The sequence below is a fragment of the Triturus cristatus genome, chromosome 6 (genome assembly GCF_964204655.1).
Source record: "Triturus cristatus chromosome 6, aTriCri1.1, whole genome shotgun sequence".
Lineage (NCBI taxonomy): Eukaryota > Metazoa > Chordata > Amphibia > Caudata > Salamandridae > Triturus > Triturus cristatus.
The window spans coordinates 676,972,033-676,985,352 of record NC_140589.1 but is presented as its reverse complement, the minus strand read 5'-3'; positions in this window follow the sequence as shown (position 1 = coordinate 676,985,352).

The following is a 13,320-nucleotide window of genomic DNA, read 5'->3' as shown; positions in this document are numbered from 1 at the left end:
TCGGCGACTCGCGTACCCCGCACTTTCACTTTCGCTTTTGCACCCTCCTTGCTGTCTTGGCGAGGTTGGGTCGCGGGGCGCAGTGAGGTGGTGTGGCCTCGTTGGGGTACCCTGCCGGCCCGCCGGCTATGATCCACCCCGCAGGTCTGTGGTGGCCCCCCCCGGAGCCCGTGACCCGGTTTGCCTGCCCTTTACGACGTGATTGGCACGATCGGGGGACTGGAACCATGTCCACAAAGCAAGATGGCGACCGGGCAAAGGTGAAATCGACCCGACGTGGCGCAGCCCAGCAGTCTAACAGCATGGACCGCTACACCCTCCAGAAGGGATCTCCTGAGGTGCCGCGTAGGTCCCCTGAGGGCCCGACTGATTCTCCTGCTCTGCCCGTGGATCTGACCCTGCGGGATGTCATGGGTGCTATCGCCGAGATGAAGGCCTCGGTGAGCCAGCGTTTTGATACACTGGCGCAGAAGATAGACTCGGTCCTCGTGGATGTTGGCTTGGTGAGGGCCGATCTATCCAAGACCAATGATCGGGTCGATTCTTTGGCCCACACCACATTGGGCCTCACGACGGATGTGGCGACCCTCCAAAAGGAGGTGCGCCGGCTTGGCCAGGCGAGTGCGCTGATGGACCGCCGCTTGGAGGATTCCGAGGGTCGGGCCCGGAGGAACAATGTCCGCATTATTGGGGTGCCTGAGGGACGTGAGGAGGCGGCGGCGGACCTATTCGTGGAGGACTTGATTCTCACTCATCTCCAGCCCCGGGGGCTGAGTAAATTCTTCGCGGTGGAACGGGCCCACAGGGTTCCCGGGGGAAGGCCTAAGACCGGAGCCCCTCCGAGGCCTCTCATTGCCCGGATTTTCAACTTTCGGGACAGAGATGCCATTCTGCAATCCTCCAGACTACAGGGACCGGTCAGACTCGACAACATGGACATCAATTTTTATCCTGATTTCACTCCAGCGGTCCAAAAGCAGAGACTGAGCTTTCTCGGAGTCAAACGTCGTCTACGGGACCTTAACCTCAAGTATGCGATGCTTTTCCCAGCTAAGCTGCGGGTGGAGGTGGATGGCCGCACGCACTTTTTTGATCGTCCCGAAGCGGCTGGGGACTGGCTGGATACTTTGTCTGGGGATCGGGCTCGGGGGGGTGGGGGGGGAGCGGTTGGGGGAGAGGGCTCGCCGGACCAGGACTGAGGGACTAATATTAGGCCTCGCTCTGGACAAAATTGATGTCACTTTGGATTGTTCGTCTGTTCGAGTAAGTTCCCCTCCTGTGGAGGTCGTGTGGGGTCTCTTGGGGGTTCTCCCTCCTCCTCTGGGGGCTTAGTTAGTTTAACCATCTATGGGGCGACAGGCACACTGCACTTTGGGGGGGCTGTTTGGGCTCATGCAGGGGTGCAGGGAGGGGGGAGTTTTGTTGGGGTGGGTGGGTTGGGGTGGGGTGTTGTACGTTTTTACCACAAGGCAAACCCTTTTTTGTATTGATCTTAAGGTGCTCTCCGGGGGACGAATGATGGCTTTTGTGTGTGATGGGGGGTAGAGACTTGACTTTGTTGTCTTGGAACGTTAATGGGCTGGGGGATAGGATCAAACGAGGTGTGGTCCTGCAGTATTTGAAACGAATCTCACCCGATGTAGTCTTTCTGCAGGAGACACACCTTATTGGTAATTCCTTTTGTGCCATGAATCGGCGTGGCTACCGTTTAGTGGCCCTCTCGGGCTTCACGTCGGGCTCACGGGGTGTGGGTATCATGGTGAAGAACTCGCTCCCGTTGGAAATTGATGAGGTGCTCCATGATGATAGGGGACGCTACACTGTCTTGGTGGGGAGAATGGAGGGCAAAGTAGTTGTCTTTGCATCAGTATACGTCCCACCGGGGCTACAGTCGACCACTTTTGCAGACCTGGGGCGCCTCCTCCTTGGCCTTCCGGGGGGGCTTCTGGTGGTTGGTGGGGACTTCAATGCAGTGGTTTCTGGGACTGTGGATCGTCACCCCCCTAGGGACCTCCCCCGGGCACAGGCGTGGCTGTCCGGCCTCTTGGATACACTGGGATTGGTGGACTGCTGGCGCTTAAAACATCCCACGCAGCTGCAGTACACTTTCCACTCGGGGGCCCATGGTAGCCTCTCACGGCTTGATTATGTCCTTGTCCCGGCGGCCTATGTTGGGAGGGTAGGAGAGGTGCGCCATTTGGCGCGGGGTATTTCAGATCACTCCCCGCTCCTGTTACGCATTGATGTCTTCCCGAGGGGTGAGGGCAGGGTAGTTCCAATCAATGCTTGGTACCTGCGCGACCCCATCATTCGCGCTGACTTGATTAAATCCTTACAGCGATACTTTGATGAGAATGTGGGGTCCGTCCCTTCGGCTATCTCCCTGTGGGAAGCCTTCAAGACAGTTCTCAGAGGGGAGGCCCTATCCCTTATTTCCCATGCCCGGAGGCGCGAGCGGGAGGAGGTGACCCGGGTGGAGGCCGAAATCGTCGAATTGGAGGGGGATCTAGAGGGTGGGGTGACAGATGCTGCGCTACATGTCCTACAGCTTAAGCAGGCGGCCTGCAGGGCCCTCGTCACGGAGGCGGCCAGGGGCCTCAGTAGGGAGCAACAGGGGCGACTGTATGATGTGGGTGATAAGGCTGGTAAACTGCTCGCGTGGTTGGATAAAAAGGAGAGAGCGAATCGTGTGGTCCCGCTGATTGAGAGGATGGATGGTGTGAGTGTAACCGAGCCAGAAGAAATTGTCTCCTGTTTCGCGGATTATTTCCGTGAAGTGTATTCCCCGGTTTCTCCCTGCTCAGAGGAGGATTCGCATGCCCTGCTTAGGGATATCGCGCTCCCTTCCCTTTCGGAGGAGGACAGGGTGTCGTTGGATGCCGCTCCCACCTCCGACGAAATTGCCCTCGCCATACGCTCGGTCGCCTCTGGCAAGGCCATGGGCCCGAATGGCATCCCTATCGAGTTGTATAAGTTGCGACCGGATGCATTGGCACCCTACCTTCGCGCGATGTTCCTGGCGGCCCACTCGCTGGGCTCCCTCCCGCTGGACCAGCGTCTGGCTACAATCGTGGTGATCCACAAGGAAGAGAGACCTCGGGACCGGGTTACATCCTATCGGCCTATCTCGCTCTTAAATGCGGAGCCCAAAATTCTTGCCAAGGTGCTGGCCAATCGGCTGGTCGGCGTGGTGGGCGATCTGGTCCATCAAGACCAGTCCGGCTTTATTCCCCATCGCAACATGGCCCTTAATCTGCGGCGCTTGCACGGGGTGCTCGCACGTGTTCCATTTGTGCGGGAGCCGGCCATACTGGCGTCCTTAGACGCCACCATGGCGTTTGACACGCTTGAGTGGCCATACATTTGGGCGATGCTGGCGAAGTTTGGATTTGGCCCGGGTTTCATCAGTTGGGTCAAATTGTTGTACTCGGGCCCATTGGCGCAGGTGGTGGTAAACGGAAGGGTATCGGCCCCATTCGAGCTGGGCCGGGGCACGCGGCAGGGCTGCCCTTTGTCGCCGCTCCTGTTTGCGCTCGCCTTGGAGCCCCTGGCGGAGTGGCTGCGGTGGGAGCCTTCCATCCGTGGTCTCCGTTGGACCCCCGAGTACGAGGACCGCGTGTCCCTATACGCTGACGACATCCTTTTGTACCTAGCCTCCCCACGTAAATCACTAATAGTCCTGGTTGATGTTTTACGTTCATTTGGCCGCAACTCAGGCATTGTCATCAACTGGGCTAAATCATGTGTGTATGTGCTCTCCGGGGAGGCTCCCGTCCTCCCGCGGGGCTGTCCGATCCAGATTGCCGCTCAGGGGTTTAGGTACCTAGGTGTCTATATTACCCTGGACCAGGAGGCCCGCTACGAGCGGAACTTGCTTCCCCCCCTCCAGCGCTTGAAGGAGGACGTCGCGCGCTGGCGGCGCCTGCCGCTTTCGCCGCTCGGCCGGGCGGCGCTGTTTAAAATGATGTCGTTGCCACGCTTCCTGTACGCTCTCCAGAACACTATGGACTTAGTCCCAGCGCGCTACTTCCGTGAGGTGGAGAGTCTACAGCGCCGCCTGTTCTGGGACGGGCGGCCGCGTATTGCCCTGGCAATGTTGACGCTCCCATGGTACGACGGGGGGATTGCCCTCCCGGATATTAAACGGTATTACTGGGCCTCCCAGTTAGCTGCACTCAACCATGGCCTCTACGGGCCCGCCTTGAACCCGGCATTTGAAATGGACAAGATGCTACTGCCCGGTGGCGACTACAATCGAGCGCTCTATTCTGGCGCGCCCGACGCTCGCCTGACGGGACCTACGCGTGTCATGGTGCGAGTATGGCACGCGGCTAATGCAGCTATGGGGTGGAAGGACCGTTTGACCCGGGCGTCACCGCTGTACGCATCTGAGAGGTTGGGCTCCCTGTGGACCTCGAAGGGCTTCGAGAAGTGGGACATGATCGGCATTAGTAAAGTCGGGGATCTCTGGACGAGGGGGGGATTTAAAACATTCGAGATGCTGCAGACGGAGTTTCAGCTGCAGGACAGTGAATACTTTCGGTACCTGCAGGTCCGTCATGCACTGGGCTCCGTCTTCCCAGACGTTGCCTCCATCCCGGAGTCTTCCCCCCTGGAGGACAGAGTGCTAGATGGCCATGTCCCAGACAGCACGATCTCCCTTATTTACAAAAAGCTGATCAATGACCGCTCGGGCTTGCTAACTGGCCTCCGAGAGGCTTGGGTTGCCGATGGGCTGGAGTTGGACGACGAGGACTGGACCTCCGTGGTGGCCTCTCCGAAGGAGGTGGCCATACCGGCTCGCCTTCGCTTCGTCCAGCTTAAGATACTCCACCGGGTCTACATGACGGGGCCAAGGCTTCTGCGTATGGGCTATGCTGAGGATGGGCTGTGTAAGCGTGGGTGTGGTGCCTTGGCGACCTTTCTGCATATTTTGTGGGAATGTCCGAAGGTGGAGCGATTTTGGCGTGGTGTGCACGAGGTCCTGCAAGTGGTTACGCGTGTCGCGCTGCTGCCTGAAGCGAGGAGGTGCCTGTTGAATGTGTGGGAACCAACTGACTACTCGGCTCCGCAGATGTGGTGGGTGACTCTGGGATATATGGTAGCTAAGCGTGATATTGCTCAACTGTGGGGATCCCAGAAGCCCCCGGCGGTGTCGGCCTGGAAAGAACACATGGACTGGTGCATGTTTCGAGAAAAGGTGGTGTATGTGGCGAGGGGTAAGCCTGGGACATGGGTGAAAGTATGGGGCCCCTGGAACGCCTATCGTGGGGGTATCTGCGCGCCACCACTGCTGCCTGCTGCCTCACCAGCCCCGTCCCCTTAGCTGACTCCTTCCCCCAGCCCCGGGCACAGGGTTCCCCCAGTCCTTGCTCTGTTCCCCTTCCCCTCTCTAGACTCCTGTGGCTACTTGGGGTCCCCCATTCGGGAAGCACGTGCTGCTATTGTCGATTGCGGGTTGCCTTGTGGGTGTGGTTTTTTCTTGTTGTTTGTATAAAATGAAACCGTATTGTGGGGTCTGACTGATATGGCCCACGGCATTGATACCTCCTAATATGCTCCTCTGCAACACCAAGTGTTTTATGAACGTATGTCATATGCTCCTGTCATCCTAGCGGCCGGCCGGAAGGTTGTAGGCCCATACCTGTATATTCTTGAGATTTGTAATAAACGGTTTCAAAAAAAAAAAATATATATATATATTTTAGTGGAGGATAGATAATAAGAGCAAAAGAATAGGAAGTGTAACATTGATTGCTTTTGTGTGTTATTACAGGGAGAGAGTAGAAGGTCAAAGTTAGGAGTAAAGCCGGTAGCAAATGACAACAAATATTTCATAGTGTCTGTCCTTAGCCTGAAGAGTAAACCCCTTTCCCAGGAATTGATAGGTCTTAGGAGATATCTAGGCATGGCGGGGTCACATTCTCTATCTGCATATATCTAGCAACTGAGGTTTTACTGCACTCAGTTGCAAATCTTGTTTCTTTATATGAAGCGTAAAGGGTTTTTTCCAGAGTTTTGGTACTGATGGAACTGTTATCTAAAGGATTTAGAAAAAGATGTTCCATATTCAGGCTGCTTAAACATTTGTAGACCCCTGCCAACCACGGTATATCCAGCCCTCTGTCACATTTTAAGCAATCTGAAATGAGTGATAGCCTTTTCGACTTCAGATAATTCAATCTGAATCTCGGTGGTGTATATGTACTCCTTCTTGGATTCGCAAGAGTCCGGGGCGGCATTGATCTTGCTAAAATGGGCCTCCCAGGACTCACTAGAGATGTTACAGCTGATCGGTGTAGCTGTATTTCCCACAAGTTTCACATCTTTAACAGCCCTCCAAAAGTTCTTACCATTTTTCAGCGCATTTGCTCGCACAAGATTAGCCCAGTGGTCATTAATGAGCTCCTCCTTCCTACATATGATAGCCTTTTTATAGGTTCTCCTCAATGACGACACAAGAGAAATATCTCTAGGTTTGCTTACAAGTGCCTTTCTCAGTGCTCTGTTAGCCGCAGAACAATCTGCGTTAAACCAGCCTGAATCCAGATTGGTGTTCCTAATTGGCTTGGACAGTATATTTTTAATTCCAAGACAGAGCTCTGAGAAGGCATCAACTACCTCTATGTTGTCTACACTATATGTCAGACAGGTATTGACCAAATTTGAGTGGAGTTTTATCATTGTTTCGAAGAGTGCATTATTGTGAATACCACGCCACACTAGTCGGAGATTGTCAGTTGTTGTCATTAAATCACTTGCCCCAGTGGTACGATCATACGCTGGACGGCATGTGAAACTTAGGATAGTGCAAATGGGGTTATGGTCTCTTTGTATTGTTGGAATTACCTCAGCTCTTAGCACATAACTTTCAAGGGGAGCAGTTATAAAGACATAGTCAACAGTGGAGCTTGAGCCTCGACTTCTATAGGTTGGTACTATACATCCATCAGTAAGAGGCGCAGCTGCAATCTCCATTACATTAAGAAAATTGTGCGAGCTTAGGAGGTTCACTAGCTGCTCTCCTCTTTTGCTTAGTGAGCCATTAGTAGTAGGCTGAATGGCCAGATAGATATCCCTTGGAATTTTAACATTAAAATCACCACCTAAACATATACCTTTAGTTCGGGCACCACAATCTGTTTGTAATTTAGAGATGAAATCAAACAACTTAAAAAAGTTCATATTGGGAACAGTTTTAAAATCATCATTATAAAAGTTAATCAAGTAAAGTGAAGCCCCCCGTGTATAGAGGGATACTTGAAATTTATCACTGTTTGTGTGTACAATTCTAGCACGACCGCCTGCCTTGATATTTATCAAAGTAGACAGCCCTCCAGCGGGCCTTCCTTGTGTAGGAATGGGGGACAAGATATTAAAACATTCAAAAACCTCCATAAACAACTTCTGGGTCGCCCAGGTCTCTTGAAACGGGGAACAACCTTTACAACGTAACTTTTACAACGCACTACACTTACAACGCATTTTTTACAACGCAACATCCATTACAACGCATTCCATTACATAGCATGACACTACAACGCATTTTTAAAAACTACCTTTACAACGCATTCCATTACATCGCATACTACCTTTACAACGCATACCATTACAACGCATAATATTACACTACACTATCCAACACTTACCCTACTGTTGCACCCCCTGGAGTTAGAATAGTAATTTTTACCCCTATACTATCCAACACTTACCCTACTGTTGCACCCCCTGGAGTTAGAATAGTAATTTTTACCCCTATACTATCCAACACTTACCCTACTGTTGCACCCCCTGGAGTTAGAATAGTAATTTTTACCCCTATACTATCCAACACTTACCCTACTGTTGCACCCCCTGGAGTTAGAATAGTAATTTTTACCCCTATACTATCCAACACTTACCCTACTGTTGCACCCCCTGGAGTTAGAATAGTAATTTTTAGCCCTATACTATCCAACACTTTCCCTACTGTTGCACCCCCTGGAGTTAGAATAGTAATTTTTACCCCTATACTATCCAACACTTACCCTACTGTTGCACCCCCTGGAGTTAGAATAGCAATTTTTACCCCTATACTATCCAACACTTACCCTACTGTTGCACCCCCTGGAGTTAGAATAGTAATTTTTACCCCTATACTATCCAACACTTACCCTACTGTTGCACCCCCTGGAGTTAGAATAGTAATTTTTACCCCTATACTATCCAACACTTTCCCTACTGTTGCACCCCCTGGAGTTAGAATAGTAATTTTTACCCCTATACTATCCAACACTTACCCTACTGTTGCACCCCCTGGAGTTAGAATAGTAATTTTTAGCCCTATACTATCCAACACTTTCCCTACTGTTGCACCCCCTGGAGTTAGAATAGTAATTTGTACCCCTATACTATCCAACACTTACCCTACTGTTGCACCCCCTGGAGTTAGAATAGCAATTTTTACCCCTATACTATCCAACACTTACCCTACTGTTGCACCCCCTGGAGTTAGAATAGTAATTTTTACCCCTATACTATCCAACACTTACCCTACTGTTGCACCCCCTGGAGTTAGAATAGTAATTTTTACCCCTATACTATCCAACACTTTCCCTACTGTTGCACCCCCTGGAGTTAGAATAGTAATTTTTACCCCTATACTATCCAACACTTACCCTACTGTTGCACCCCCTGGAGTTAGAATAGTAATTTTTAGCCCTATACTATCCAACACTTTCCCTACTGTTGCACCCCCTGGAGTTAGAATAGTAATTTTTACCCCTATACTATCCAACACTTACCCTACTGTTGCACCCCCTGGAGTTAGAATAGCAATTTTTACCCCTATACTATCCAACACTTACCCTACTGTTGCACCCCCTGGAGTTAGAATAGTAATTTTTACCCCTGTACTATCCAACACTTACCCTACTGTTGCACCGCCTGGAGTTAGAATAGTAATTTTTACCCCTATACTATCCAACACTTTCCCTACTGTTGCACCCCCTGGAGTTAGAATAGTAATTTTTACCCCTATACTATCCAACACTTACCCTACTGTTGCACCCCTGGAGTTAGAAAAGTAATTTTTACCCCTATACTATCTAATACTTACCTTAAATGGAATTTAATATTATGCGTTGTAATGGTATGCGTTGTAAAGGTAGTATGCGTTGTAATGGAATGCGTTGTAAAGGTAGTTTTTAAAAATGCGTTGTAGTGTCATTCTATGTAATGGAATGCGTTGTAATGGATTTTGCGTTGTAAAAAATGCGTTGTAAGTGCATGCGTTGTAAAAGTGAGCGTTGTAACGACATACATCCCTTGAAACATTACAATGTCCTGACTACTTATTAACCCCTTCCAATCTGGTAAGTTTAACTTAGATGCCCGGCAACATTCCAACTCAGTATTTTAAGTGTCAGGTCACCATTCCTTGTAGTTGATATGTCAGGTTTACTAAACTGAAAGCGTTTTTGGGTTGGTGCATATAATGGTGCATTACTTAGTACTTCACTCGTTAGCGTAGTGGACAGTCAATCTTGACAATCCAAACCTGATAATGGTGTAAATCTGTTGGAAGTTTAGGTAAAGTTATACAAGTTGGGACGGAATGCTTCAAATGTTGGTTTATAAAAATAACCTAAGGGTAGTGCCCATATACTAGTACTATGATCTGTCTGCTCCATCTGTGATGATAATATGGTTTTCGCCACTGATTGCCTGCGAAAGTTGATGATTATGCAATCCCCCTTAATAGATTTGGGGGATGTACCCAGCCAGCCCACTCGACGTACCATAATGATGTTCTCAATTAGGGATGGCCTAAATCTCCTATGTTTGGAGAGCCAATCAACGCATTTAGAGCGTAGTTGCTCCCAAGATTCCATCTGATCTTTCCTTAGAGGGGGAACGCCTGCTAGAACCACAACATATGGACAAGCCTCCGGAGGTAGATTTAACACCACACTATTACCCTCGGTGTGGATCGTAGGGATTGGGTCAATGTCTTCGTCTTCTTGTGTGTTATCCATACTGTTACTATAGTGTGAGGAGATGGGTGCATTGGTAACAGTTAACATATTGTTTATCGGGTTATCACTATTGACTCTAGTAATATATTCCAACGGTCTTTTTACCCCCATAGTACCCTTCTTGTCGAGACATGAACAAATACTATTACATGTCACACAATCGTTAACTCCCAGATCTGGGTTAGATGGAGCATGGGTATTTTGGTGAGGGGTGAGGATATTAATAGTGGGTACACTTTGTACCTGCTTTCTAGCATTGATGGAATCAGGTACCTTGGGGTCAGCTCGGGGGACAGTATTCATAATCTGAGATACAGGCTGCACGTGCTGTGCAGACTGGGCAGCAAAAATACAATCTTTTAAAGAAGAAAGAAAATTATCGAAAGCAGGCTTAACACAGTCAATAATGATGTTAGTTAGATGGTTAATGTCAATTGCCCTGCTAAGGTTATCATTATCCATAATAGAAAACTAAAAATCAGACTCAGTCTGGGTTCCAATTGAATGAGAACACAGTTCAATCGGTGGGACATGCACGAGGGCCTCAACAGATATTTGATTAGAAGATGAGCGAATCCACGAGTTCAGAGTTGTGCGGGTAGAGTTTGGACGAATTGGTTGTTTTCTCTTCACACTCAGTTTTTCCTGATTTCATCTTGCGTTTAGCCCCTAAAAGAGAGGCATTAACTGTTACAAGATTTGGCTCAAGTGATTCTGGTGTAGTTACATCGCAAACCTCTTCACAGACCGGAGCGGGAACATCAGAGACGCTTGTGATTAAATCACTGGTTTCAACAATCGGTCCTAGGGTTTGCATAGATTGCCCTAAGCCAAGGGAGAGACGCCTCTCAGTGAGCTCGATCTCATTGCTCACAATGCTGACAGCCCTTTCCAGCATACTCTCAATGCTCGTTGTGGCCGGTTGATAGCTGGTAGTATCGTGCGCCTCCCCATGGTTACTGTGGTAATGCTTAAAGGGACAGCACAGATGGTGTAAATAGATGACAATGGCTTTTGCTCACCTGTGTAACAGCCTCAGTAGTGACCAAAATGAAAGAGTGGTGGCCCAGTCCAGTCTCCTCCGGACACTGACGGGCAAGGACGGGCCCGCCCTTGGCCCGGGCTTTGCCCGGGCGCTGCCCGCGCGCGTCTCGCGCTGCGGTATGTTCTTGCGCTTTTGCAGCGCATGTGCGGCGGTGTCTCCTCCCTCCAGGGAATGAGGAATCCTGGGAACAGAAGTCCCCCATCCAGGCAGGCAGCAGGCAATGGCAGTGACAGGCAACAGGCAACGATTAGCGCGTCCCGCGCTGCGGTATGTTCTTGCGCTTTTACAGCGCGTGTGCGGCGGTGTCTCCTCCCTCCAGGGAGCGAGGAATCCTGGGAACAGAAGTCCCCCGTCCAGGCAGGCAGCAGGCAATGGCAGTGACAGGCAACAGGCAACGATTAGAGTGTCCCCTAATGTTAGTAGATGACGCTGATGAGGGGACATCTCCTAAAGTAAATATGGCTCTATCCCTGTGACTCTATTAACCATAATGAATTTTCGAAAAATGGTTTGGCCAGTGAAAAAGCTTCTCTCTTCACTGCCAATCTTACGTTAAAAGACTCCATTAACCAGGCCACATCTTGTTTAGTAATATTAGATAGATTAAAAAATAACTTTTGTCTTCCTAAATCTATATATTTATTTGTGATATAAACCAGCCGTGGTATATTACATACATTGTCTAGTTTCATGCAATCAAGTATGATTAATCTATTCAGTCTTAGAGCTTCTTTTAACCAAACACTACACCAAAGCAGAAGAGGACGTAGCCAAATATAATCTTTAATTTAACTAACAACAAGTTTCTCAAGTAGAATATATTTATTCTCTGCTATCACAAGGGGATCTATGTTTGTGAAACCCCAAAGTTCACTGCCAAAAGTCAAGATTGGTATACATTTGGCGTTATATACATCCAGCATAGTTTTCAAAGGCACATGGGCCAGACAATTAGAAAATTAATTTACCCCAACCCTCAATACAATGATAACTGGATTGCAAAGAGGTCTTTTTTTCTTCAAAAAACTAAAAAATACATGTCCTTGACACTCTGGGAGCTTTCACTCAGAGTGGAGAAGGGGAAATCAAAAATATTTGAGCATTTTCCATGCCTGAGACCATCATGGCACATCATGGTAAAAAGCTAGTGAGAATGATCAGAAAGTGGTTACCCTAAACAGGTTGGCCCCTCTGAACTCCAATCTCTCTCGGCAAAATATAGGGGAGTGTATTTCCAACACAAGCACCAGTAGTGGCACCGGTGTCAGCAACTCAGCCACTCACCCACCTGTAAATGAAGCAGGGGAGTTGAGATCAAACAATGGGATGCCAATTTATTTTTAGCAGGTACCCCATGACCATCTCGTTGCCCTTTTTTATCCACTCATACCATGCCAGTCCCTTTCTGGCAGCTATTATGATTACCATGGGACATTGGTGTGTATGTGGGATTCCATAACCTACTCTTTACTGTCATTAGCAGGTGAAAGATTTGAAGGTGTGGAGTGTGCACAAATGAAATCACTTTTGCGTCTATTTAGAGTGCTGTTCAGATCGGACATTAAAAAAATAGGTAGATCCGTAAACATGATCTAAGGTAGAAAATAACAATATGTTACTACTTCCTTTTTCTATGCATTTGTGAATCGGCTGCAGAAGTTTAAGTATTCAGGACAACTCCAGGGAAACTGGAATAAAACAAAAAATCCTCTTTAATGGATAAGAACAGAAAGGGATGCAAAAGGATTGACAAAAAAGAACAAGATTTCAGTCACAGTCATATTTACTTCAAGGCAATTGATTTCATGCCCATGGAGATAGGAAAAAGTAATCTGAGCTGGCGTAGATCTGTGTAGTTCAGAATCCATTACAAGCCAAAGGGAACATTGCCATTATGCTCTGTGGTGCCTGTTAGGAGAGGACATCATATTTATTATTTATAACGTTTATGCTCTTTGTGTCTTTTCAAAAATAATGCAAGGATTTTTCAATTAGAAAACAATAATGCACTGCATTCAGTGCTCATTCGTAGACCAGCTAGAAACATATTGTTATGGGACGGAAAATAAATTGAAAGTGCAGAAAGGAATTCAGACCTGCATGTACTAAAAGTGGAACAAATGTGAAAACGTTGAACAAGCAAAAGTAATTGAAAAAGCTATAATGCTATATTTGAAGGGGAGAGGCAGACAAATAACAAAAATAGCGAAATTGTTTTGCACATGAAAGGGCCGGGCCCATAAGTTCTGGTCCTGTTCT